Below are 27,147 nucleotides of genomic sequence, written 5' to 3'. Positions count from 1 at the left end.
GGTCATCCAACAACTTGCCCTAGTTTTTCATCTGCAAATTCAATAATGAGTTCCATTCATTCCTTTATCCCAGTCCGTGATAAAAATATAAAACAAAAACGGTGAAAGACAGAATCTTAGGACACTAGAGGCCTTCCGAGATGACTTTGAACTCCTCTTTGGGTCCCTCCAGTGAATCTTCATTATTTTCTTTTTTATTAATAATAAAATTATTAATAATTTTTATTATTTCTTTTGTTATTCTTTTTTTATTATAATAACTTTTTATTGACAGAGCCCATGCCTGGGTAATTTTTTACAACATTATCCCTTGCACTCACTTCTGTTCCGATTTTTTCCCTCCCTCCCTCCCCCCTCCCCTAAATGGCAAGCAGTCCTATACATGTTAAATATGTCACAGTATATCCTGGATACAATATATGTGAGCAGATATTTCTTTTGTTATTTTCAAAACATATGCACGGGTAGTTTTTCAACATTGGCCCTGACAAAACCTTGTGTTCCAAATGTTTACTCCTTCACTCACCCCCTCCCCTAGATAGCAAGTAATCAAATATGTATTAAATATGTACCATTCTTCTATATGTATTTCCAGAGTTATCCTGCTGCACAAGAAAAAAAAAGATCAAAAAGGAAAAAAAAAAGAGAAAGAAAACAAAATGCAAGCAAACAACAACAAAAAGAGTGAAAATACTATGTTGTGATTCAGTTCCTACACTCCTTTTTTGAGTGTAGATAATAGCTCTCTTTATTACAAGACCATTGGAACTGGCCTGAATCATCTCATTGTTGAAAAGAGCCACAATCTTCCTTTTTTCCCCCCCTGAGGCAATTGGGGTTAAGTGACTTGCCCAGGATCACACAGCTGGGAAGTAAGTGTTACTCATTAGAGGCCAGATTTGAAGTCAGGTTCTCCTGACTTCAGGGCACCAACTAGCTGTCCCAATCTTGATTATTTTCTAACCTACATCTTTCCATCAAATTCGTCAGAACAAATCAAATGTCCATAAAATGAAAGAATGCTCCAAATTACTAACAGTAAGATAAATGCAAATCCCAACAACTCTACAGTTCCACCTCACACCCAGAAAATAAAAACAAAAGATGGGACTAGTTTATACTGTGTAGTTGTAGAAAGAAAAACCCTATTGCATTATTGGTAGAGTTGTGAATTAATAAAACAGTCTAGGAAGCAATTTGAAATTAAATGTGACTAAATCACCCATACCCTTTGACCAAGAGATGCCAGTCCTAGGAAATGGAAGGTCATTGACTCTGTATATACCAAAATATTTAGTGTGACCCTTTTTGTGGTAGCAAAAACCTGGCGGGGTGGCGGGAAGTGATGCCCAGTGGTTGGGAAATAGCTGAACGAACAGTGGGCTGTGACTGTGCTATAAGAAATGATGAATACAGAGAAGCTTGGCAAGATTTGTATGAAAGTGATGCAAAGTGAAGTGGGTAGCACTAGGGAAATAATATATACTGTGGCTCCCACCCTGTAGCCTGAAAGAGCACAGGGACGGGAGCAGGCCAGTTTAGTTGGATCACAGAATGTAGAGCATTCATGGGTAATAAGACTGGAAAGGTGGGTTGTAAAACAATCCATTGATCTCAAACCAACTTCTCTTAGAGAAGAGGAAGTGGTTGGGGGTCAAAGGAGACTATAAGAAAGAGTAGAGTATAAATTTGAAAGGAAAAAGAGAGGAAATCAAAAGGGATGAGGGATCAAGAAACAACCAAAGAACCCTGGACTCAGTAACAGGGCCTGTCCACAGCACCCAGCTGCCTCCATCAAGAAGTCCTAAAGAGAATCCCTAAAGGGATTCCCAATGGGGTCCATGGACTATTTTTTTAATTGATGGCTGTATTTCAATAAAATTGGTTTTCTTGGTAATTTTATTTTAAGCATTTAAAAAACATTGTTCTGAAAGGGCTTCCCCAGGATGCCCCAAAAAGAGCTGAGAGCTTACTTCTGGACTCTACGGAGAAGGGATTAAGAAAGGAACTATGGTGAAAAAGGGGCCTTCCAAATTCATCTCAGAGAAGAGGGGAAGGACAGGGAGATGAACATAGAGGAGTCAGTACTGCTCTTTTCGGTGAGTTTGCAAGGGAACTTGTGTTTCCAAGGGAGGCCCTAGCTTTCAGTGTAGTCTAACATTATTTAAGCTTTATTCTTTCTTAATTAAATGCTTTCTATTTGATGTGTAGTTTTTCTATGGTCTAAGAGTAGAAAGCATTGTCCCGTGGGGATTTTGACCGTGATTTGCTTGCTTGATTACCCAAAATATCCTGCTTTCAACCTAGTAAATGTAGGAAAGGGTTTCAGGGCTAGAGTTCTCAGGAGGCTTGTAAGAGACTCGCGTTACACAAGATGTAATTCATATGGGTGTGGTAACCAGAACTCATCAAAGCAGAAAGGACAAACAGGTCCCCATTACATCAGCACTTTTGATCCCGTGACACTATAACCCACTTTCTCCAGCTCTGTAGACTAGACTTCAGCATGGTGGTCCCCCACAATTACCCAGCCAAGGCCTCTTTGTACCAAAAAGTCCACCCTGTGGTTGCCTGGAGAGCTTCGTGTAAGTCTGCAATGACCTGGAGCGCTTCTGGGACAAGATAAAACTGGGCAGATAACAATGATGGACTTGCAGGAGCCATTGCAGCATAACACGTTTTGACAGGCAGGTAAAGTGAGGCAGCCTAGTGGACTAAAGTCCTAAAACCGGGCCCAGCTACTTAATGTCTCTCTCACCTCAGAAAGGGCCACAGATAGAGTCCTGGGCCTGGAATCAAGAAGACACTTTCCTGAGTTCAAATCAGGCCTCAGATACTCAGTAGCTGTGGAACTCTTAACCTCGTTTGCCTCAGTTTCCTCCTCTGTAAAGCGAGCCAGGGAAGGAAATGGCAAACCAGTCCAGTGTCTCTGAAAAGAAAACCCCAGGTGAGAGTGAACACCAACACAAGGAAAAGCTAATTCCTCTTTCTGGGTCTCCACTTGTTATGTAGAATTAGAGAGTTGGTTTGCATAACTTCCAGGGTCCATTTGAGTTATAAATTCTAAGATTCCTAAGGTCATTGTGCTTCCTGAAGCAGCATTAATAGTAATCAAGGAGCAGATTGAGGACCAGAGAAGATCTTAGAGGTCAGTGTTAGTGAGGGACCATTGCTCCTTTCATCCACCTGACACAATTGCCTCCTATGGAAGCAGAAAGAGGCAGAATGCTGCGCCCAGAATCGGGCAGGTATATTGAGTCTTCAGGATGATAAACCCTCCTATGAACACTGGTCAGAACCTCTGACCCAACAGCCCCACTACTAGACACATACCAAAATAATAATAGCAGCATTTGTGAGTGTGTGTTTGTGTGTGTATATGTTTGTGTGTGTGTTTGTGTGTATGGGTGTGAGTGTGTGTGTGTGTGTGTATGGGTGTGAGTGAGTGTGTTTGTGTGTGTTTATGTGTGTGTGAGTGTGTGTTTGTGCGTGTGTGATGGGGAACAAAACAAGACAACTAGAAACAAAGCAGGAACTGTCCATTGGAGCATTTCTGAATAAACTGGGATATAGGATGGTGTAACCCATGGCTTAGGTTTGCCCAGAGCTGGTTCGAGCAAGCCTTGTTGATGTTCAGCCATCTCATTCATGTCCAACTCTCTGTGACCCCATTCGGGGTTTTCTTGGCAAAGATACTTCTTCAGCTCTTCTTTCTTGTTGTTCAGTCATGTTGGGTCCTTCATGATCCCATGGACCAGAGCACACCGGGCCCTTCTATTTTCTATTCTCTCTTGAAGTCTGTCCAAGTTCACATTCATTGTTTCTGTGATACTCTCTATCCATCTCATCCTCTAAGTTTAAGAAGGACTTGAAAGAGCTTCTTTCCAGAACACAGGACTTTAGTTGGGGCTTGAAAGAAGCTGGAAAGTCAGCAGGCAGACATGAGGAGTGAGAGCATTCCAGGCATGGGGCACAAGCAATGAAAAGGCCTGGAGGTAAAATGAGGAGATGAGACCAAAGTCTTGGGCCTTGACCCCCTCCCCAAAACAAAACAAAACAAAAAAACAGAACATTTTTCATCAGGAATTGGAGAATAATCCTAAATAAAAGTCTAAGAACTTCCCGGTCTTATCTATGATATAAACCTTCCAGTTTTGTATCATTTGAAAATTGGATGTCTCAATCAAATCACTGGTAAAAATGTGAACTAGCCCTGGCTAGTGACAAAGTCTTATGACATACCAGGAGAGACTGCCCTCAGGCTGGAGAGAATCATTAATCATTACTCTGGTGAAAAACATACTTTTTTTACTTTTTTTTTTTTTTTTGGCTTTTGCTTCTTTTTGCAACATGACTAATATGGAAATATATTTTGCATGATTTCACATGTATAATTAATGTCATATTGCTTCCATGGGGGAAGGGCTTGAGGGAAAGAATTTGGAATTCAAAGTTTTTAAAGCTGAATGTTTAAAAATAAAAAATACATTTTTAAAAAGAATAACTGCTTAACTAGCTCAACTGTAAAATCCACCACAAAGTAGCATAATCCAACAGCGGTCCATATTTAACCACTTTGTCCACAAAGAGAACATGAGAAACTTCAAAATACACTGCTGGAATCAAGAATATCTTAAATCTATGGCATTCCCCTGATCCATCAGCTCAAGAAGTCTACTTTTAGCAAAAGAAAGGAGGCTAGTTTTACTTAAACTGCTAAAAAATATTTGAAAAGATTGCACAACTTTTGCATAAACAAATTCAATGCAGCTACGATTAGAAGGGAAAGTTAACTAAGGAAGAAAAAAGAATGCTGACAGCAAGTGAAAAGTGAAAGAACTCTCTAAATCACTAAAAGCAAGAAAAACATCAATCAGAGCAATCTTGAGATTTCATCTATCGCCCAGCAAATTGGCAAAGATGATTTTCATTTTTTGTTTGTTGTTCGAATTGTGAAATAAAGTAACTAAAATACCTGTGCCCTTTAACTCAGATTCCAGTATACTTCTTGGACTCACTTTTAAGAAGAAAGTGCTCATGTACACCATATACACAAAAAGTACTGCTACACATCCATACACATCCATGTTGTGGTAGCAAATACAAAAATGAAGAAGGTATTGGTTGGGGAATGACTAAGTAAACTATGGTATATGAATATATCAAAATGTTTTACCATCTTCACATGTAATTGAAAAAATAAAATACTATTTGCAAAAAATATATATTATTTGTTACATAGGATGGCTCTTTAGGAAGGTGAGAGGGAGAGGTAAAAGGGAGAAATCTTAGTGACAAAAAGATATCAATAAAAATTGATTTAAAAAAGAAAATGCATGGAGTTGGGCGTTGGGGTGTCTTGGATGAGATGCAGCAAGCAGCCCAGATTGTAAAGGAAAGTGAAAGATAAGAAAACTAGAAGGGTTGGAAGGGGACAAGTTAGGAAGGATTTTAAAAACCAAACAGGGGATTTTATATTTGATCCTGGAGGTAATAGAGAGCCATTGGTTGACATCATCAGATAAGAGCTTTAGGAATATCAAATTGGCAGCTGAGGGGGAGATCGAGTGAAGTGAGGAGAAACTGAGGCTTCCTCCCCCACCCCCAAAGAAGGCTATTGCAATAATAATTCCAGGTGCACCAGGGAGTAGCTAAAGGGTTCCCTATTCCCACTTTATCTACTAAAGGGAATTGATAGCTGAGGTTTCCTCCAGCTCTAATTGGGGGGGAACAGGGGGGAAGAGTGCCAAGAAAGAACAAGTATCGGTGGTGGTACCCAGGCAGTGCCTTGAAAGAAGCCAAGACATATACTAATATTGTATTTAATTTATACTCTAACATATTTAACATGTATTGGTCAATCTGCCATCTGGAGGAAGGAAGGGAAAAATTGGAACAAAACGTTTGGCAATTGTCAATGCTGCAAAATTACCCATGCATATAACTTGTAAATAAAAAGCTATAATAAATTTTTTAAAAAAGAAAGAAAAATTTTCAGGGGGGATTTTCGGGGGTCACCATATTTCTTGGACCAGGTCTTCACTACTCACTTATTCCAACCATCCCTTCTTTGTCCAGTCTTCTTTTCTAAAGGGAGGAGAGGAGTGACTCACCAGAGCTCTCCCAAATTCCCTCCCCCCAATACCTTTAAAACATTGCCTCAAAATAAATTCTGGAGGGCGAAATCCATAGAAAGACAAGGAGAAACAATTTTCCAGGCCAAGACAGCCCAGGTCAGTGGGAAAGGTCTGTCCCATCAGAGTGAGAATGGAACATGGACCATCTCCAGCTGTGCTGGAGCAGACCAGGCCAGGATCAAGCAGGCCTTGGGGGTCAGTGTCAGCACTGACAGTGGCTGCTTCCATCTCTGCCCACAGATAGTAAAAGGGGGGGGGTCTACCGCTGCTCAGAAGAAGATTATAGGGGCCCTTTGTCGGTCCTGGGGCAGGACTCTACAGCACAGCCCATACGAGGCAGTCCCAGGTTAAGGAAGAGCCATAGCAGACCAGAGCTTGCATTGCAAGGGAGGAGAGGATCCTATCACAGGTCCAGGCTATTCCGGAGTGCTGCTAGTCATTCACAGACCAGAGAGCGGGAGTGGAATAAACCCAACTCTCCTTAGACCAATGCACCCTGGAAGAACTGAAAACTCACAGACCCCCAGAATTGGCTCTGAAAATAACTGCACAAAAACTCTGATGCGTGGGATGATACGCCCTCCGCCTAGAAGCAGAGACCTCTGCCGCCATAGAGTTAAAAGTGAAAAAATAGGCTGGAAAAATGAGCAAACTCCAAAAGAAGGAAGGCTTTTTTTCCCCACTCTTCCTCTGAGAAATTATTTTTCTCATTAGTATCAGTAACTAAATCATTATATCAAGACCAAGGGCTTTCCTCTTTTCTACTTCCTCATCCAGAAATCAACTCTCTTCACTCTTATCCAGCTTAATCAGACAGTAAAAGAAATTCTAAGTTTCAATCAATGGGTCCATTACCGCTCAATGTATTTGCTGGGGAAATGTGGTTCCCCAACCGTCATACAGGTGATATGGAAACTGATGTCTCTTTGACCCAGATTTGGGTGAGTCAAGTCACATAGCCCCGAGTCCTCATTGTAATCGAGCCCATTCTCTCAGTATAACATCCATTTTTTCACTAATTGTTAACCAATCAGAGTTGACCATCTGAGAAACATCTCCTCTTCCGAGAACATTCTAACTGTGAGCCAATGGCCATGAGGGGGTCTCTGGTCTAGGGGAGACAGCCAAATGATCATTCTTTTGTTAATAAACTTGCTGCTCTTACTATTAAGGTAATTAAATCACCCAGAAATGATTTTAATTTTTTTAAGCATCACATTCTCTACTCTAAATGTAAGTTCCTTGAAGGCAGGGATGGCTTCATCTTTGTCTTTGTATATTGTTAGTGCCCAGCACCAGTAAATATTTAGTAAATGCTTGTTGGTTGGTTGACGTACAGCTGTGTGTAGTTATTTGGGGGCATGTTATCGGCCTGAGATGCTGCGACTCCTTGGGAACACAGGCTGATGGCATCCCCAGCTCTGACCTCTTCATGGAAATCACACTGGTGTTTTTGAGGCCACTTGAATGGCGAGTAGAGTCAGGAAGAGGGGGTCAGAACGTCCTTCTGGCACTTCTCGGTTGCCCAATCATGGGCCATTCTCTGAAGATCCCCAGTCGGGAGCACATTCCAAGATGAGAAGTCATAGAAGGCACGTGGTGATGGAGGTGTTTCCAAGTCATAAAACCACAAGCTCTGCTGCACTGCGGGTGGACTGATGGGCCGGTTCAGGGAGTTTCGGTGAAGCTCAGATGATGTAACGTGCACAAAATACTTTGCTTGAAGTAACCATTGTTATTATCCCACTGGCATGGGTATTTTTTCCCATGCAAAGAGTGTTGCTCCATATTCTCCTAGAAATTCTCCATAAGGGATCCACCCAACACATTAGATGCCTCCCCTTATTCTTTTGTTGTCTCAGGGAGTATCAATGGTCTCTAAGGTCCCCTCAGCTCTAAATCTATTCTGCCTTTCCCCCCTTTTCTGTCAGGTGTTGGAATCCTTACAAAGTGTTAACTCTAGAGTTGATAGAGACCATAATTATCTAATTTACCCTGGTTCAGTATGATTGATCTGATCCTACGAGGAGATGTTATGGGCCAAAACTTGAAACAAGGACTAAGTGGAACTGAGGACACAATGTTTTAATCTAGTTTAGCATTGATTTAATCCTACAACAAATAATGATTTCCCAGTGATGTAATGATTGGTGTGTACCCAATGAACAGCATATAAGCTAGAAGCTCTCAGGGACAGAGAGCACTCTGGGAGACACAGAAGCACACAAGTCCACTCTTGAAGGCGAAGTCAGATTCATTCCATCTTCCACCTTTGTGCTGGCTGGAGGCTGAAGAAAGTAGAGGCAAAGGACAAGCGGCAAGAGCTCTTGGAGAAAATAAACGTATGGATTTTATCAGCTGGCTGCATTTGGAGTGATTATTACTCTGAACCGAAACAAAGGCTGCCTCCAGAAGATCTCCTGAAGAAACCTGCTCCCAGAGAAAACGATTATATTATACAAAAGAAGAGAACACCACAGTCAGGAGTAAGAAAAGCTACAGCAATGGGCCCAAGAAAGTCAGGTCCAAACCTGGTAGGGTTCTCAGCAACATCCTTTGGACATCAAAATTTTTTACTATTATACTTTTACTTTTTCATCTTTTACTATTCATCTGCCATCCACAAAAAGCCTTATGTCTAATAATATCCAGCCTCCCATTTTCCTTCTTATTCTTTTAATCAATGACCAAATATAACCTGGGACCCTCATTGTAATCTAGCCCATCTTCTTATTGTAATATTCATTGTCTCATTAATTGTAACCAATCACAGTATAGCAGACAGGTCAGAGCAAACATTTCCCAGTCTATGTTCTCTCATCTCTACTTTCCTCAATCCCATCTTCTCCACCCATATCCTATTATTCAGCTTCTTCCACTTCCTATCCTTCCACTGTGCCCTTTAAAATTCCCTTCCATAATCAACAAATTTCCCTTTTTTTGAGACCTCTTTCTCTCATGCTCCTCCTTTCCCTTTCATGGTATAATATCCAGGGCTCTCCTCAAAACCCAAACCCTTAACTCTTTGTCTCTTCTAAACTTCCCATCATCATCCCAACATCCTTCTCCATTGAAGTTCACATTATCAAAAATTCTCACCCAATCCAGATTATGATGGTCCTTCCAAGTCCTTCCCCCTTCCTTTCCCAAGGATTCAGTACCCAGCTTACCATCTTCCTCTCCGCCCCAAATCCTGCCGTTAAATTAGGACTTCAACATGCACAAGGCTGCTCTCTTAACTGCCTCCTGAAGGCCCCTGACTTTCCTTTTACTTCAGCCATAGAGAGTGATGCTCAAATCCTGGAGGCAAAGACAGCCACAAGTACTCCCCTTCATTCGTTAAAAACTCCGATATTCCTCTCTCTGACCAAAGGCTCCAATTGGGTGATTTCTCCCATGGCTCATCCCATACTTCATCAAGATCTCCAGGGCTCTTAGTAGGCATTATCCCTCCTCTTGCTTCAATTTCCTTCTTTTCCAATTTTGACTCTTCCACATCCTCCTGCAACCCTCGATGCCTCAGGTGCTTATTCCTCTCTTGCTCAACTTTTCAAGCACTTTAAAGGTTCTCTACTCATTCAGCACATCAAGGCCCAACTCCTTGGGGTGCCATTTCAGAGCCTCTAGGATCTGGTCCTAGACTCCCTGTTTATACTGATTTACTTCCTGCTGTTTTCAGCCCTGGTACTGATCATAAAGTTATAGCCTCGAGCTGGGAAGGAACTTGGCCTTGAATCAGGAAGACTTATATTTCTGAGTTCTAAACTGAGCTCAAACACTTACTTGGCTATGTGATCTGGCAAGTCACTTAGCCCTATTTGCCTCAGTTTCCTCGTCTGTAAAATGAACTGGAGAGGGAAATGGCAAACCACTTTAGTACCTTTGCCAAGAAAACCCCATTGGCGTCACAGAGTTAGATATGATTGAAAATGAACAAGTCATTTTATAATTGAGAAAAATAAGGTACCGAGGAATTATGTGATCTGTCCGAGGTCTCCCTGGGAATGCCAGATTCCTGATTCCAGCTCCAGTCCGGACTTGCAATCTCATGCTGATTGGGTTGCTCTCCTCCCTCTGGCCTTGTCTTTAGGGCTCACTCTCCCTAACTATTCCTCCCATTTCATGTTTTCTCGATTCTCCTCCTTCCCCCAATTCCCCATCTCTCCGCTGAGTTATGTCTTTCTCATAGAACCTGATGGCATGAGAGCAAGGCAGTTTGACAGGAATACAAACAAATGAACAAACAGAAATTGGAATTCAAATCTCTTTTTGTGCATCTTCTGGTTGAGTGAAATTCAGTAAATGAGACCTGGAAGTTTCTTCCTGGGTAAAATGGGGGTGATAGTATTAGCACTTAGCTTATAGGCCTAGAGTGAGAGTCAGGTGAGATAATGTGTGTACATTTATAAAAATTGAAAGACTACGTACGTTCAATACCATTAGAAGTGGAAATTATCTTAAAATCACCTACTCCAACCCTTTCGTTTCATTTTATAGATGGAAAATATTGAGTCCTTTCAGTCACGTCTGGCTCTTCGGGCTCCATTTGGGTTTTTCTTGACAAAGATACTGGAGTGGTTTGCCATTTTCTTCTCCAGCTCATTTTACAGATTAGGAAACCGAGGTAGACAGGGTGAAGTGACCAGTCCAAGATCACACAGCTAATAAATGTCTGAGGTCAGATTTGAACTCAGGAAAGTGGGGCTTCTTTCCTCCAATCCCAGAATTCTGTGCGCTATGGCACCAACTAGTGTCCAGCAGATAGAACGACTGAAGTCCAAAGCAGGGACTGGACTCATTCATAGCTACTAATATGAAGCAGTTCTGGGTCTCCGACCCAAATTTAGCATCCTCAAGTTTAAGTCCTAACTTATGCTGGAAACCGTCCCTCATTATTCCAGGTATGAGCTGGCAAATGTTTAACGATTGGCTTTTTGGCAGAGGGTAAAGGGGAGGAGAATGTACCTTTGACACACTTTTAAGTTTAATCTGCATTAGTTCCATTTTCTCCATCATTGTCTTAAGTCTAGACAAGCAAGAAAACGATAAATCAAGTCCTGAATTGTATTTGGCAATACCTGCCGTGTAAACGCTCACAATGAAAATTTAACAACCAGCTGGCTTCGGCATGCCCCTGATTGTAGCTCACACACACTGTTGCCTCGTTTCTCTGTCCTCGATGGTAATTATACTTGGTACCCATAACCAAGTGTTGCATTGTAATTTTTTGGTAAGTTAATGGGAGATTTTCAGATTTTAGCAGACTTCCAATCTAGACGGAAAACTCCTGGAAGGCAGGGATTCTGTCTCACTACCTCTTTGACCCTTCACATTGCTGACCACATCACCAACATCCAGGAACTTTAATAAATAGTGGTGGAATAATATTTGTCTTTGCTAGAATTTTTATCGTTTTTGCGCTTTCTAAATGTAACCCAGCTTTTAAGCCTGGAGAACTTAACTTTCCTAACTGAGGGAGAGGATGATTCCTCAAAACTGTGAGAAATGGATGAGAAATGGAACTGGTGCAAGAACTTTGGAGAACAGAGATATTCCTGCTTGAGAGATATGGAATTCCAGGCTCTTTTTAGGGAGAGACACAGGAAAAAAGAGGGGAAAAAAGACTAGGAAGTGGCAAGAAATAGACATAGGCCAGTGCTCAGTAAATCCCAGATTTCCAGCCTACTTCTCCAGGGACTTTGGGGATTTCTCCTTGGGTAAGATGGGGGCCTCTCTCTGTTGAGTTGAGATAGCTAGCTTCCAGGGAGGGGAGCTCATTCACACTCTGTATCTTCTGTATATTCTAATCTATATAACTTTTCCAGTTTCTGCTTGTTGCTTGCTTGGGTAAATGAGTTTACTCACTATTTCCTATTAGTGGTGATTTTTTTTGTGTAAGTAGCATTTAGTAAAAAAGAAGCAATCTAGTGGGTGTAAGCTTTGGAGTATTCTCTGCTTTTAAAAAATAGCAGTTAGGGAAATTATTTGTACCTAAAAACCATCTTCCTAGATCCAAAGTATTTAGGGGAGCAGGGGGCTATAATTCTAGTCTGGTACCTTTTCTCAAAGAAAAAAAAGGGACTGGCTTTTTGGCCCTTTCTCTCGCTCTACTCCAGGCAGGAACCAAAAACTCTCTTCCAGAGAGGAGGGCAAGATTGCAGCGATTTTGGTCATCCCTCCCCACAGGCTCCATTTGTACAACTCCCTGGACACACATGTCTTCTCTATTGTAAGACACTCCCCGCATGGCACGTAGGGCAAGCAGGGCTATCTGCTTTTTGCAGACAAGGCAACTGACTTAACAGTTTCCTTTGATCAGTGACTTAAGTGGATAACAGAGGTGGATGAGGTCTCTAATAGTTGAAAGAGTATTGGCCAACTGGGCATAGGCTTTGATCCCACAGTGTCTCTACTGGGCCTGTATCTCAAAGGGATCATAAAAAAGGGAAAAGGAGCCATATGTGCAAAAATGTTCACAGCAGCCCTTTGTGTTGTGGCAGGGAACTGGAAACGGATGCTCATCAGGTGAAGAAATGGCTGAATAAATTGTGGCATGTGAATGTTATGGAATATTATTGTTCTGTAAGAAATGAGCAGCAGAAGGATTTCAGAAAGGCCTGGAGAGACCGACAGGAACTGAGGCTGAGGGAAACGAGCAGGACCAGATCATTATACACAGCAACAGCAAGATCATACAATGATCAGCTTTGATGGACGTGGCTCTTCTCAACAATGAGATGATTCAGACCAGTTCCAATGGTCTTGTGATGATGAGCCACCTGCACCCAGAGAGAGGCTGTGGGAACCGAGTGTGGATCCTATGATCGGTGCTGCTATGATCATATACTTTATCAGGATTATCATGGATGAGTCACTGTGGATGATCATATACTTTATTAGGAGTATCAAATACCATGAAAAACACAGCTGGACATTCAGGCGATACACAGAAGGCCTCAGTGAGTGACACAGCAGGACTTGACCCTCTATTCTTTCCTTTCCCCCCAGATGGTCTGAAGGAAGTGATGGAGAAAGAATTGGGATTTAAACCCTGGGTAGAAATTTCCCCAGCACAAAAGTCTAGGAAATCACAGTGGGGGGAAAGGAGTTTTGGAACAGACTCCCTGTACCTCATCATGTGATTTGGTCTTATATGCTCTTGGCCACTTTGGCAAAGCTCAGTCAGAAGAAACTCAGTGCTCTCAGCGTTGTCAGCAAGGGGGAAATGTTCTCTGAGAAAACTTCAGCTTCGCACGGGAATACGTTTGACGTGACGACATACATCTAGACCAATCGCTTGCTGTTTTAGGGAGGGAGAAGGAAAGGAGAAGCCCAGACGTGAAAAGATGAAGGGTGAAAATTGTCTTCGAATGTAATTGGAACAAGAAGATGCTAATGTAAAAAAAGAATGGAAGCTTAAGACTTGGGCAACTTCATACACACACACATATAGACATATTCATACACACACTCACTCACACACACACTCACACACACACCTACAAACACACACACATATAGACATATTCATACACACACTCACACACACACACCCTCACACCCTCACACACACACTCACACATACACACACACACCTATAAACACACATATATAGATACACTCATACACACATATAGACATATTCATACACACACTCACACACACATATAGATACACTCATACACACATAGAGATAGACTCACACACACACTCACACATACACATATATACACAAACACACACACTGAGACACATACACATTCTCACACACAAACGTTCACATACACAGAAACACACACACACTCTCACACATCCTCTGACCTTCCTCGGCTTCCATGGCACTGCTCTTTTTTTGGTTCTTCCCTCAGAACGCACTTCTCTGTTTCTTTTGTTGGATCACCATCTCTCCTCCATCCATTAATTGCTGATTCAAAGGTCTTGTCCTGGACCCTTTTCTCTTTCTCTCGGTGGCTCTATGGCAAAGAGAGTGCCAGGCCTTGAGTCAGGAAGGTCTGAGTTCAAATTTCATCTCAGATACTCATTATCTGTGTTACTCTGGGCAAGATACTTAGTTGCTCTGTTTGCCTCAGTTTCCTGATCTGTGAAATGGGATAATAATAGCATCTACTCTACAAGGTTGTTGGGAGGATAAATAATTATAAAGTGCTTAGCCCAGTGCCTGACACATAGTAAGAACCATATAAATATTAGCTTTTTTAGTTATTATATTATTATTAATTATACTTTCTCCATGGCTTCACCAGCTCCCATGGGTTTAATAATCAGCTCTATGCAGATGGCTCCCAGATGTAAATATCTCAGCCCAGTCTCCATCCCGAGCCCCAGTATCACATCGCCAGTTGCTGCTCCATCAAATCCTCCCGTTTCTGTTGAGGGCACCATCATCCTTGCAGTCATTTGGCTTCAGATAATGGATGACCGGCAAAGTGAGGGAGGGAGAGCCCTTGAAGCTGGTACAGATGCTCCCTGATTGGCCCAAATCCTCTGCCCATTTCCAATCCAATTCTCGGAGAAGGCTTGGGGGGCTGAGGAGGTGGTACAAGCAACTTCCATGACCTTCTGGGTGAGACAGAGGTCACAAGCTTCTCTCTCTACCCAGACACCACCTCGGTACGTGGCGTCTTTATTTCTTTGGGATTTATTCTTCCTAATCGTTGGTGATTGAATATTCTAAGAGGAGCGGCCTGTACAACTAGGAGATTCATCGGAAGCCCCCGAGGGACGCCGGACTTGGTGGCAGAGTCTACCGAGCAGAGAGAAAGGAAGTGCCTACAGAAGGGGGTGGAGGAACAGTCCCCAGCATGGTCCAGCTTCAGAAACCAAGGTCCCTCATCACAGGAACAGGCTGGCTACGGGCTCTCGAAAGCAGTGATACCCGAACGTGGGCTCCGAAACCCTGCAGAGAATCAGACCTAACTTTGGCTGGACGCCACAAAGGAAGAAAGAGACTTCCAGAGGGGCCGCTTGGCTCCATCTGTCCTTTAGGCAAGTGCCAGAAAATGTGAGCTCGTTTCCTTCAGGGACATGATATATGGGGGGGGGGAACCACCTCAGTTTGGGGACTATTTGTTATACTTTCTCAGGAAACTCCTTTTCGAAAAGTTAATCGAGTTCTATTGATAACGGGCTTTGAGTGATAGTGTGAAAAGCCATAATGCCTCAGGATTTTCCCTACATCCATGGTGGGGTCAGTAATCAAGAGGGTCCCCTGGCAGTGGGAGTTAGGAAAGTTAACCCTGAGGAGGATACGGATGTTTAGTCATTTAGCAGTTGTGTCCATAAGACCCCATTTTGGCGTTTTCTTGGCAAAGATATTGGCATGGTTTGCCCTTTCCTTCTCCAGCTCATTTTACAGGTGAGGAAACTGAGGCAAACAAAGTGAAACGAAGTGCTCGGGGTCACACAGCTAGAAGAATCTGAGGCAGGATTTGAACTTAGGAAGATAAGTCTTATTCACTACAGTGCCATGGGGATGCTTGATGTGACATTAAGTCCCATTTATCCTACCCTACTTCCTTCTGTCATTCCCATAGCTACTAAGTACCCTGGGTCAGGCACTTTCATATTTCCTTACATTTTTATCTGAATGGAGGAAATAGCTTTTCTCTACCTGATTATTTTGTCTGTTGGGGAACTTTCTACTCCCCTTTTTGGGACACCCAGACATAAGATAAATCTGAGCATTAAATGATTCACTCCCCTGTCCTAGGGTGAATGCGTAAAAAGCCGGGAAGTGGGGAGGCCGTGTGGTGGGGGGCAGGGAGAGGGGAAAAGAGATGCAACCTCTCTCTTCAGAGACCAGAACTGAACCCAGTCAACAAAGGGATCCCAAGCTGGGCGCCCCTTAGTGAGAGAAGGAGAAGGAGAGAGGAACAGCTTAGGACCCTCGGGCCCAGCAGAGGCAGGCTCATTGCTGTCTCATAATCCCAATATCTGGCTCAGAACCTGCCTGGCACACAATAAGATTTTAATCATTGCTTATTCAATTGAATATTGTAACAGAATACAAGTTCCTTGAAGGTAAGGATTCTTTCATTCATTCTTCTCTCTCTCTCGCTCTCTCTCTCTCTCTCTTTTTCTTTCTTTCCTCCCTCCCTCCCTTCCTTCCTTCTTTTCTTTCTTTTTCTTTCTTTCTTTCCCTCCTCTCCCTCCCTCCCTCCTTTCCTTCCTTCCTTCCTTCCTTCCTCCCTCCCTCCCTCCCTTCCTTCTTTATCTTTGTACCCTCAGCCCCTAACTGCAATGCCTAGAACTAGCAAGAACTTAATAAATGTTTGTGGAGTTGAGTTACAGGATGAAAATAATCTGAAGAACTAAAGCAGAATCCTGACCCCGTTCACTAGAGGCTTGGGGACATGATGTAATAGAGAAGAAAGGTCAAAAGAAGCTCAATAAATCTTTGTGCCATACCTATGGGCTTTCCCCACTCGTGCGGAGCTGGATTCCCACAAGCACAGGGCAAGGGCATCCTGTAATTACCACGGGAAGAAGAGACAAGTAATTGTGGTTGGTGGCTTCCTCTTGAGAGGAACATGGGAGTTGGTCACACATGTTGACTTGACCTAAATAAGAAGTTCTATTTCCTGCCACCACTATCCAGCCACCACCTCAGTACGTGGCGTCTGTATTTCCCAGTGTTTAACACAGATTTAATAAATAAACACATCAATAATAAACAAATTTAATAAATAAATAAAATAATTAATTTAAATGAATAAATGAATGAATGAATAAGCAATTTCTAAGCACCAGAGCTTCTCGGAAAAAGTTTAAAACAATCAAAAGAGGTGGGCCCTGAGGGTTATGGAAGAATTGGGAAGGGAATTAACTGTCTGGCAAAGAGATAAAAAACACTGCTCAAACCACAAACTCTCTGAAAATTAGAATGGGCTAAATAGATGCCAATTACTTCACAAGGCAACAAGAAATATTAAAGAATAGCCAGAAGGCTGGAAAAGAAGAAGAAAATATAAAGTAGCAAAAACAACTGATCTGGAAAATAGATTGAGGGGAAAAGAAATTAATCATTGAACTATTTGAAGACAAAGACCAAAAAGAGCCTATTCTATATTTCAAAAAAATCTTAAAACAAAACTGCCAAATTGCTAAAAACCAGAGGACAAAGTAAAAATAGAAAGTATTCACCGATCACCTTCTAAAAGAAATTATAAAATGAAAAATCTGAGTCAAAATCCAGAGTTTCCAGGTCAAAAAAAATTTACTGCAAGTGGCCAGAGAGAAAGGATTCAAATACTAAGGAGTCATACTCGGGATCACATAAGATTTGGCTGCCACAACATTAAAAGAATAGAGAACTTGGGGGCCATGATACTCCAGAAGACCAAGGATAAAGGTTTACACAGCCGAGAATAATCTACCCAACAAAATTGAACATATATGCTATACGGCAAAATGAACCTTTAATGAAATCAAGGACTTTCAAACATTCAGGATAAAAAGAGCAGAGTTGTAGAGAAACTTAGAAGGTCAAACATAGGAGAGATGAGAAACATAAAAAGGCAAAAGTAAATGAACAATAATAAAAGACTGAAAACTGTTTATAATCTCCCCCCACACAGTATTTCATTTTTTCAAATTACACGAGTTTTCAACATTCTTTTTTTAAAGTTTATTTTTTATTAAAGCTTTTTATTTACAAAACATATGCGTAGGTAATTTTTTCAACGTTGATCTCTGCAAAACCTTTTGTTCCAGATTTTCCCCTCCTTCCCCACCTTCTCCCCTAGTTGGCAGGTAGTCCAATACATGTTAAATATCAACATTCATTTTTGTCAGATTTTGAGTTCCAAGTTTATTCTTCCTCCCTCTCTTAACTCCCCATCCCCAAGACAGCAAGCAATCTGATATAGGTTATTCATGTACGATAATTTTAAACATATTTACGTATCAGTCATGTTGCAAAAAAAAAAAAAATCAGAACAAAAGGGGAAAACTGCTTCTAATCTAACTCTAATATGGAGAGATGATACCTGTTTCTCTGTTGAACCCTACTATCAGCAGAGTCCATAAGGGAGTTCATTTCAAGAAAGCTTGAAGTGATTTTGTTATGTCTTGGTGATATTAAGAAAAGAATGAAAAGAAAGGGAAGGAGATGGGTGGGAAGGCAAAAATAAGGTTAAGGAATGATCACATAATCAGGGTGCAGAAGTAGGTATTTATATGAAAAAGGAGAAGAGGGCAGGGGGGAACAGCTGACACTTGAAAATCATTTTCATATGAACTTATCAAAAGAAGGAAGAAGAAAAAGAGAAAGGGAGGTTAAAAAAATACATTTCACTCAACAAAGAAACAGGAAAGAGGGAATCAGAGGAAGAGTAGATTAAGAGGGCAATTTTTCCTAAGCAAAACAAACTCTAAGAATGTACAAAAATATTTATAGCTCTTTTTGAGGTGGCCAAGGAAGGGAATCTTGGGGAGTATTTATAAGTTGGGGGATGGATGAACAAGTTAAGAATATGCTGTATATATTATGTATATAATATTATGTATATAAATGTGATAAAATATATTGTGCTGAACTCATAAGCATAATGAACAATCAGATTCCAAGGGACTAATGAGGAAAAGATAGTATCCGCCTCTTGATGGAGAGCTGAAGGACTCAGGAAACAGAATAAAACAAATATTTTTCTGGATACAACCAAAGTGGAAATTGCTTTGATTGACTGGACTTGTGTGTAATGGGGTTTGTTTTTCTTGGGTTCTCAATGAGGCGGGTGAGTAAAAAGACTGATTAAACAAAATGCTTCTCTAGAGTTTTTTTTAAGCTACATAGAAGTAAATTTAGATTTGATGGGAGAGTAAGGGGGACATGGATTTGCCAGAGCATGAAAGTTTGCCACCTCCGCCCCTGCGACTACCAAGTGCTTCTCTGAGGTTTATCAAAGTTTGGAGTAATACATCACATGCTAATTTAATTAGTAATTGGTAATTTGTACTAAAGCTATGTCAGGAGCTGAAAGAAGTTCTCTCACCCTCATTCGGCTAGGAGGGAGAACTAGAGACTTTCTGTGGAGGGGGAATCATTTTTTTAAGGTTTTGGTAGCATTGGAGAGAGCTCCAGCAGATGGCAGCATCAGAGCAGGGGAGAAGTAACAAATGGCAGCTTGGGAAGCAGAGCAGGATCAGCCCGGCTTGGTCATTGGGCCCAGAGTGAATGTAAATAGCGATGGTTTTTGTTTTGGCCAGAAATGCCGAGGGGCTTCCCCTCCTCGATTTTATTTTATTTTCTTTTTTGGCTAGATAAAAAAGGCCATTTTCTGCCTCGTTTTTTACGGAGCCTGAATCACTGAATGGGTGTTGCTTCAGTCAGACTGAGCCCTCTTGGGGACCTCAGCTTAAGAAGGCCGATGCTCGGCCTCTGCATCGGGGCCCTCTCCGGTCATCTTGCTATATCTGGCCGCTGGACCAGATGCTCTGGAGGGCTGATCTTGCCCAGCCCAACTCTCACCTCAGTTCAACTTACTTGCATCACCTCGCTCACGGCAAGAACAATCAGCAACAAAGGTTAATGAGTAATGTCCTGATAAGTGTTCGGCCTGGTCTCTTCCCTTTTGATGTCTGCGGTGACACACACACCATGACAAGGCAGCAATGTCACTTGTGAAAGAAGCGTCCTTTCTTCCACCAATAAAGATTTCTTGGGGAGATTGTACCATGGGAAAAATGTGGGAGATTATCCTGCTATTTGATTTTCCATGTTATTTATGGAAAGGTGAGGGTTGGGCAGTCAGTCAGCTCACCCTCCCTCCCCTTAAACTTTGTTCCTTTAACCAGGTGAAAAGATGTCTCTTGAATCCATCAAGCAAAGTATGATCTTTGACCTTAACAATATAATGTGAATAGAGTAATGATGATATAATAGGTTTCCTTTATAATTGTAGATTCAGTGGCTAAGAGTGCTGAGCCTGAGTTTAAATCTGACCTCAGACACTTACTGGCTGTATGACCCCGGATCGGTCACTTCACTCTTCTTGCCTCAGTTTCCTCATCTATGAAATGAGATGGAGAAGAATAGGGCCAACCACTCCAGGTCTTTGCCAAGAAAACCCCAAATGGGATCATGACGAGTTGGGTACTACTGAAAAATGACCTAACTACAATATAATCATATTCTTTTATTTTACACATTTCAAAACATTATTCTGAAAAGGGGTTCACCGGACAATGGACACGCAAAGTGTAAGGTGTCCAGTTTTAGACTAAATGGGAAATCTTTCTTTGGTTAATTTAGAAGTCCTTGAAAGTCATGGGATGAAATGCAATAATGTTGCCCAGGAAGGATTTGGCTTGGACCAGGCGCACCCTGTGTATTTACAAAATAGCAAGCTAACTCAGAGCTCAGGAAGTTGGGCATTTGCTATCTTACGGCTGATAGGGCACTTTGTGCTTTTGGAGAAACACCAAATGTTGGGGTTTGGTCCCCCCAAGAATTTCCAATGGCTATTCTCTTAGGTAAAACCTTTGGTGAAAGGGTTATTTAAGAGAAGAGATTACAGACAAAATGAAGGGATACGATAGACCCCAGGAAGGGTAAATATGGAAGCATATAGTTAACAAGAAAGGGGTTTTACCGATTAATGATGGAAAGGGCAAGTTCCCAAATGGAACTCATGATTACCCAGGAGAAAGGGGTTCACCCATGAGGAGGGGCTGCAGGCTAAATCTTCCTGATAGAGAGGGAGGTGATTTGGGGCCCTCAAAGAGTTAGCTAGAAGAAGGAGCCCATAAGGCACAGTAGGGTTTGAGAGAAGCATGAAGCATGGTGGGGGTTGAGGAGACATCCTGTAGCACAGAAGGGAAAGACACCAGGAGGTAGAGGGCCATGGTGGACTGACGCAAGAGCTTCAGCAAAACTGGCATGAGCCATGGACAGATTTTATTTTATTTTATTTTTCCTACTGGCTAGATTTCTTTTTTTATTTATTTATTAAAGCTTTTTATTTACAAAACATATGCATGGGTAACTTTTCAGCATTGACTCTTGCAAAGCTTTCTGTTCCAAATTTTTCCCCCCTCCCCTAGATGGACAGGTTTCATAAGGAAAATTTAACCTCAGGGACATGATAAGGATTTCTTGGCTGGATCCAGCAAGATGGGGCTGGAAGGTTAAACTGATCCCTATCGGTGCCTCAAGGCAATACTTCAGTCTTTCTCTGTTAACAGCCTCCAGCAGTCCAGGGCCTCGACATTAGGGTGGAATCTGGCAGCCACGTCCCAGAGAAGGAATTGCTAGGGGGTGAAGGGCTAGAATGGGTGTCTTTTCTGAAGCCCAACCATGTTTAACTCAACGCTGATGTTGTCAGCTTTTAGAGAGCCCGAGAATTCTGGACTTCTTCTCCAAGTCTTGGTCCCAGCAAGGTCCTTGGAACAGCTGACAAAAGTCTGCACTGGGACCTAAGGACAAATGGAGGAAAGAGAAAAACTACATTAAATCCAAGGGCAAAAGGATGGAGAGTGTGACGGACTTTGAAAAGCATATTTTGTACTGATGACTCTTATTACTTGACTTCCTAAAAAAAAAAAAAAATCCCTCTAATAGCTGGGTGTGACTGACAAAAAGAATCCCCAAGAGGGAGATCAACAATCAGCCATCCACACACAATTCAGCAGCGTTTGCCTGTTCTTCTGGTGTCAAAATGGTGGGTCTTGTTAACATTGACAAAAATCACTGGGTCCCAGATCTGAAGCTGGAGAGGGTCTCAGAAGCCACTGAATACAACTCTCTTCTTTTACAGATAAGGAGACTGAATCCCTGCTGAGCTAGAAAGGACCTTCATGGTCCTCTAGACCCGTGCAGATAGTGAGTGCCTCCGTGTGTATTTCCAGCACGAGCCCGGCACACAAATGCTTATTCATTGACTGGGCAGGATCCAGAGCAAGGCCGGGACTCCAAGCCCAACATCCCCAAGGGACACTCAGACCATTCTCTCCAGCACATTTTGAGACATGTCAGAAGTTCTCTTTTTGAATATGTCTAAAGCCATAAAGTTGCTTACTTTGCAGCCAGTGCCACCAAGTGCACCTGGAAAGGGTGCCCACAGATACGATCCGGGAGAAGTGGATAATGCTGAACTTGAAGCCAAAGGACCCGGGGTTGAAAACCTCCCACCGATAACCACAGCAAAGCCAGATTTAATTTACTCCCTGACAATAGTTATGGTCTTGAATGAATGAAACAAACATTTTTGGACATGGCCAATATGAGAATTTGCTTTGCTTGATGACATATATTTGTTAACAGGATATTTTTTTCCTTCTTCAGTAGGGAAGTGGATGTGATGGGAAAAGAAAATAAATGCTATTAAGTTAAATTTAAATTTAATAACATTTAATTTAAAGTTTTTAATTAAAAAGAACAAATTTGCCATGAAGCATGAAAGAGAAAATCAGGAAATTCCAAGCTTTCCAGATCTTCCCGGCATATAAGACCTGATAGTACCTCAGGCCAAATGTAGAGCAAGTAAAAATCACCAGAAGTTGGGACAGAACAGTGGTCCTCCGGGAATAACCAGAGGAGAGCTGGAGAAAGATCTCCACTGAGGTTTGGCCTCCAGGCTAGTTCCGCTGTTCAGTGAGCCTCTGAGGCTGGGGGCTAGCCGGGCCGAGGGGAAGCCAAGGCCCCAGTGACAGGAGTCCTTATCTCCTGGACAGTGTGGAAAGTCTGGCATCTGAGCCAGGGAAGACTGAGGAAACTTCTGCTGATAAGGGCCCAACTGGGCTGCTGAGATATGACCCCGGAGGAGAAGGAACCAGCACAGGCCAGCTGAGTGCAGACACGATTCGGGCCTGGACGCTGCCGGCTGTGGGCACAAGTTCTTGGTTTCAGTTCCAAGCCAGAGGGGAGAGCTCAAGGAGGACCTGAGGCTAGAGGAACCATCCTGGCTCTCCGCCCCACCCCAAAAGAGGTGATCTTATTAACAGGCTCCTATTGATTATTTTTTGAAAATAAAATAAGCTATTTTATTCACTTAAAGATATTCTGATGGACGTGGATTTCTTCGACAAAGACAAGATCTAACTCAGTTTCAATTGATCAATGATGGGCAGAAGCAGCTACACCCAAAGAAGAACACTGGGAAATGAATGTAAACTGTTTGCATTTTTGTTTTTCTTCCTGGGTTATTTTTACCTTCGGAATCCAATTCTTCCTGTGCAACAAGAGAACTGTTCACTTCTGCACACATACATTGTATCTAGGATATACTATGACATATTTAACATGTATAGGACTGCTTGCCATCTGGGGGAGAGGGTGGAGGGAGGGAGGGGAAAAATCGGAACAGAAGTGAGTGTAAGGGATAATGTTGTAAAAAAAAAAAAATTACCCTGGCATGGTTCTAGCAATAAAAAGTTGTAATTATTAAAAATAAATAAATAAAGATATTCTGAAAAGTGGTTAATATGTTTCTCCAGGCTGCCAAAATGACCCACTGAACACCCAAAAAGTTTAAGTACCTTTGTTCTACAATTTAGGTTGTATCACTCCTGATCTAAAAAAGCTTCATCATTGGTTGCTTATTTAGTTATAATTTATTCCTAAATCAAGTCCAAACTCCTTAGGATTAGAAAGCTTTTTTTTTAAAGACCACAATTTATCATTTAAAATGAATGAACAAATATTTATCAAGCACATACCGAAATGGACACTGTCCCTAACCTGCTCATGCGCTCCTGAGACCAGGAGAACATCATTTCGATCTCAGCTCCGTCTGCAGTCAGAACGATGTTGCCAGCTCTTCACTCCCTACGCAGGTGGTGTTTTCTGCTTCCAGTTGCAGGCACGCACAGCCCCCAGATATGCCGCCTTAAGGCCTTGACAACTTGACAAATATAAAACTTAAAGAACTATTGCCTGTCTGGGAATGTAATTCTTAAATGTGGTAACCTTTGCCTCCTGTCTGGGAAAGGAACCGTATTATTATAATGGAAGCTTCCAAGAACTCTTTTGTAGAATTTTCCTAGAGATATGTTTCTGGAGCCACTTGATACCGACCCCTCCCAGTCCTGATGGGGCTCGGTCCTGGCCAGTGACAATAAACGCTCTTAAACTTTCGTTATTTTGGCTGTCCCGTATTTTCTCCCATTTGGGCACTTCGTTACTACATGCTAAATACTGAATATCAATACAGAAATATCAAAGCAAGATAGTTCCTGAAGAAGTTTAGATTGTAAATGGACGCATATAATGCATATAAAGGAGTTTTGGCTTCAAAAATCACAAGGATTGTGAATAGAGGCTTCTATTTTTTAAAAAAAAATGAGCAAAAGAGTTAAGAACTTAACCATAGAAAGCTACTATGGGGATAGAGAAGACTGAGGTTTGTTTTCAGGAGACTGAAGCAAAAAAAAGTCTCTACTATCCCAAAGAGGGCTGTCAAATGCCAAAGAGAATTCATAGAACTTAAAAAGACTTTTAAAAATCAAATAAGAGAGAGAATTTTTTTAAAAAAAGAGATAGAATTTTTTAAAAAAGAACAAGAAAAATAAGATTATGAAAAGTCAATTAACTGGAAAAAGAGGTCCAGAATCTTAAGGAAAAAAACGATTTCTTGAAAACTAGAATTGGAAGCTAATTGTACAATATTTCAGAGTCCGATTCTTTTTGTACAGCAAAATAACTGTTTGGACATGTATACTTGTTTTGTATTTAATTTATATTTTAATATATTTAACATGTATTGCTCATCCTGCCATCTAGGGGAGGGAGTGGGGGGAAGAAGGGGAAAAAATTGGAAAAAAAGTTGGCAATTGTCAATGCTGTAAAATTACCCATGCATATAACTTGTAAATAAAAAGTTATTAAAAACTTGTAAAAAAAGAAAAAAGAAAACTAGAATTGGGCAAGGGGGAAGCTGGTGAAGTTATAAGATAGCAAAAAAAATATAACAGAACAAAATACAAAAAATGAAAAAAGAAGAGAATGTGAAACATCTTATTAGAAAAACAACTGATCTGGAGAACAAATCAAGAAGAGAAAAAGTTAGAATAATCAGACTACTTGAAAGCTACAATCAAAAAAGAATCTTGCTACAATAATACAAGAAATAATTAAATAAGATTATCTTGAAATGTTAGAACAAGAGGGAAAATTACAAATAGAAGAAAAAAAATCTATCGATCATCATTTGAAAGAGAATCTATGAGGAAAACCTACAGGAACATCATAGCCAAATTCCAAAACCTCCAGATCAAGGATAAAATATTATAATCAAGAAGAAAAAACAATTCAAGTACAGCTGAAGCACAATTAGAATCATACGAGATTTATCAGCAACTACATGAAAAAGCTGCTGGTCTTGGAACACTACATATCGAAAAGAACTGGGGTTGTAATCAAAAATATATCAGCAAAGATAAGCATAATGGGAATGGGGGAAAAAAAAGGAATATTCAATGAATTGTCAGACTTTCAGGATTTTGTTGCAAAAAGCCCTGAACTGAATAGAAAATTTGACATATAAGATCTAAGAGAAATATAAGGCAAACATCAAAAACTAATTACAAGGGAGTCAATAAGGACAAATTACTTATTCTATATGGAAATGGAAGCCATATGTCTGAGATTGTCATTAGTAACTGATAATTTGAAAGAAAGATTTGAGTAAAGCCGAGTATGATTTGATTAGGAACATAAAAAAGAGTTCTAATACAAATGAGGTGCAAAAGGAAGAAGTGACACAGAGGAATTAGCTAGAGAAGGAGGGCTGGTAGTTTCCAGAACTACTCTTATCAGGAATGGTTTAAAGAGGGAACATTACAGATATAGCTAAAAGAGGACAAAAGTCTTCTAAATCCAGAAAGGAACAAAAGGGGGAAAGATTGGAGGAAAGGATAAGGAAGGAATCCTTGAAGGGGGAGGGGTTAAGTAATAGAAGGACAAGGTAATGGATAGCAGTACAGCAGAGAAGTCAGGAGCAAAAGAAAATAAGAGCACAAAAAGGAAACAAAGGAGCACAAAAGGAAACACAAGCACAAAATAAAGAGCAGGAGTAGACTTCATTAGGTTAAAAAAAAAAAAGCAGAGGGTAATAATCATGATCTCAGTCTAAGTTAAAACTAAAATAGGTTTAACAAAAAGAAAATTAGGCAAAATTATCTAGTCAGCCGTGTTAATCAATATTGTTTTAGACTAAAATAATTGGGCAGTATAAGGTTGGAATATTGCTTTGGTGTAGGAAATGCTGAGCTATTGGAAAAATAGGGAAAGACTTGGACTTAGGAAGAAAAATGTAATCAGCCTTCAGAGAATTAGAGAACAATTAAACATAGTAATAGATGCATATGAATGTCTATGTAGGATTGTAGAGACCTACGTGTATACGTATACATGTACTTGTGTGCACGTATGTTTGTGTACATATATACATGTACATAAATGTGTGCTTAATTGGAGCCTTCTTAGGGTGGGAAGAAGGAATGGGAGAAAAAAGAATAAAGTAGAAAGTGCACACGAGAGAGAAAACCTACAAGGAAGCAAAGACGGACAGCTCTGACACGTGTAGTATTCATTATATACGCTTTCTTGAAATAGAAATGTATTGTTTTATATTTTGAATCCTCTCATGTTCTGCTATGCTCCTAGCAATGCTTTTTTCCCCTCCTATTTCATATTAAAGTTTAAAATAATTTTTAGAAATTAAAAAAAAGAACAAATCCCTCTGATGCTTATGAACTATGTGATTTTGAGCAAGCCACTTAAGCTTATGAGCCTCTACATCCTAATCTGTCAATGGAGACCATGTCTATAGTCACAACCTCCTAAGTTTGTTCTGAAGCAGCCAGATGGCACGATGGATAGAGTTCTAGGCTTAGAGTCACCAAGACCTGAGTTCAAATCTAGTCTCAGGTATTCTGACATTTGCCATGTGATCCTGAGCAAATCAATTAACCTGCTTGACTCAGTTTCCCCAACTGTAAAATGGGTATGATAATAGCAACTTTCCCCCAGGACTGATGTAAGAATCAAATA

General features: G+C 41.1%; 1 long non-coding RNA gene across 1 annotated transcript; it reads right to left on the bottom strand.

The window, feature by feature from the left end:
* Positions 1-21,044: 21,044 nt before the first annotated feature.
* On the bottom strand, positions 21,045-24,181 carry LOC105750561. Its single transcript, XR_002770330.2, has 2 exons — positions 23,814-24,181; positions 21,045-21,572 (listed from the first exon to the last, which is right to left on the bottom strand). It is a non-coding gene; the product is annotated as an uncharacterized LOC105750561 (long non-coding RNA).
* Between the last annotated feature and the right edge of the window lie 2,966 nt (positions 24,182-27,147).

The sequence above is a fragment of the Sarcophilus harrisii genome, chromosome 4 (genome assembly GCF_902635505.1).
Source record: "Sarcophilus harrisii chromosome 4, mSarHar1.11, whole genome shotgun sequence".
Classification (NCBI taxonomy): domain Eukaryota; kingdom Metazoa; phylum Chordata; class Mammalia; order Dasyuromorphia; family Dasyuridae; genus Sarcophilus; species Sarcophilus harrisii.
The sequence above is the reverse complement of the archived record's forward strand: the minus strand, read 5'-3'. Positions and strand labels throughout refer to the sequence as shown.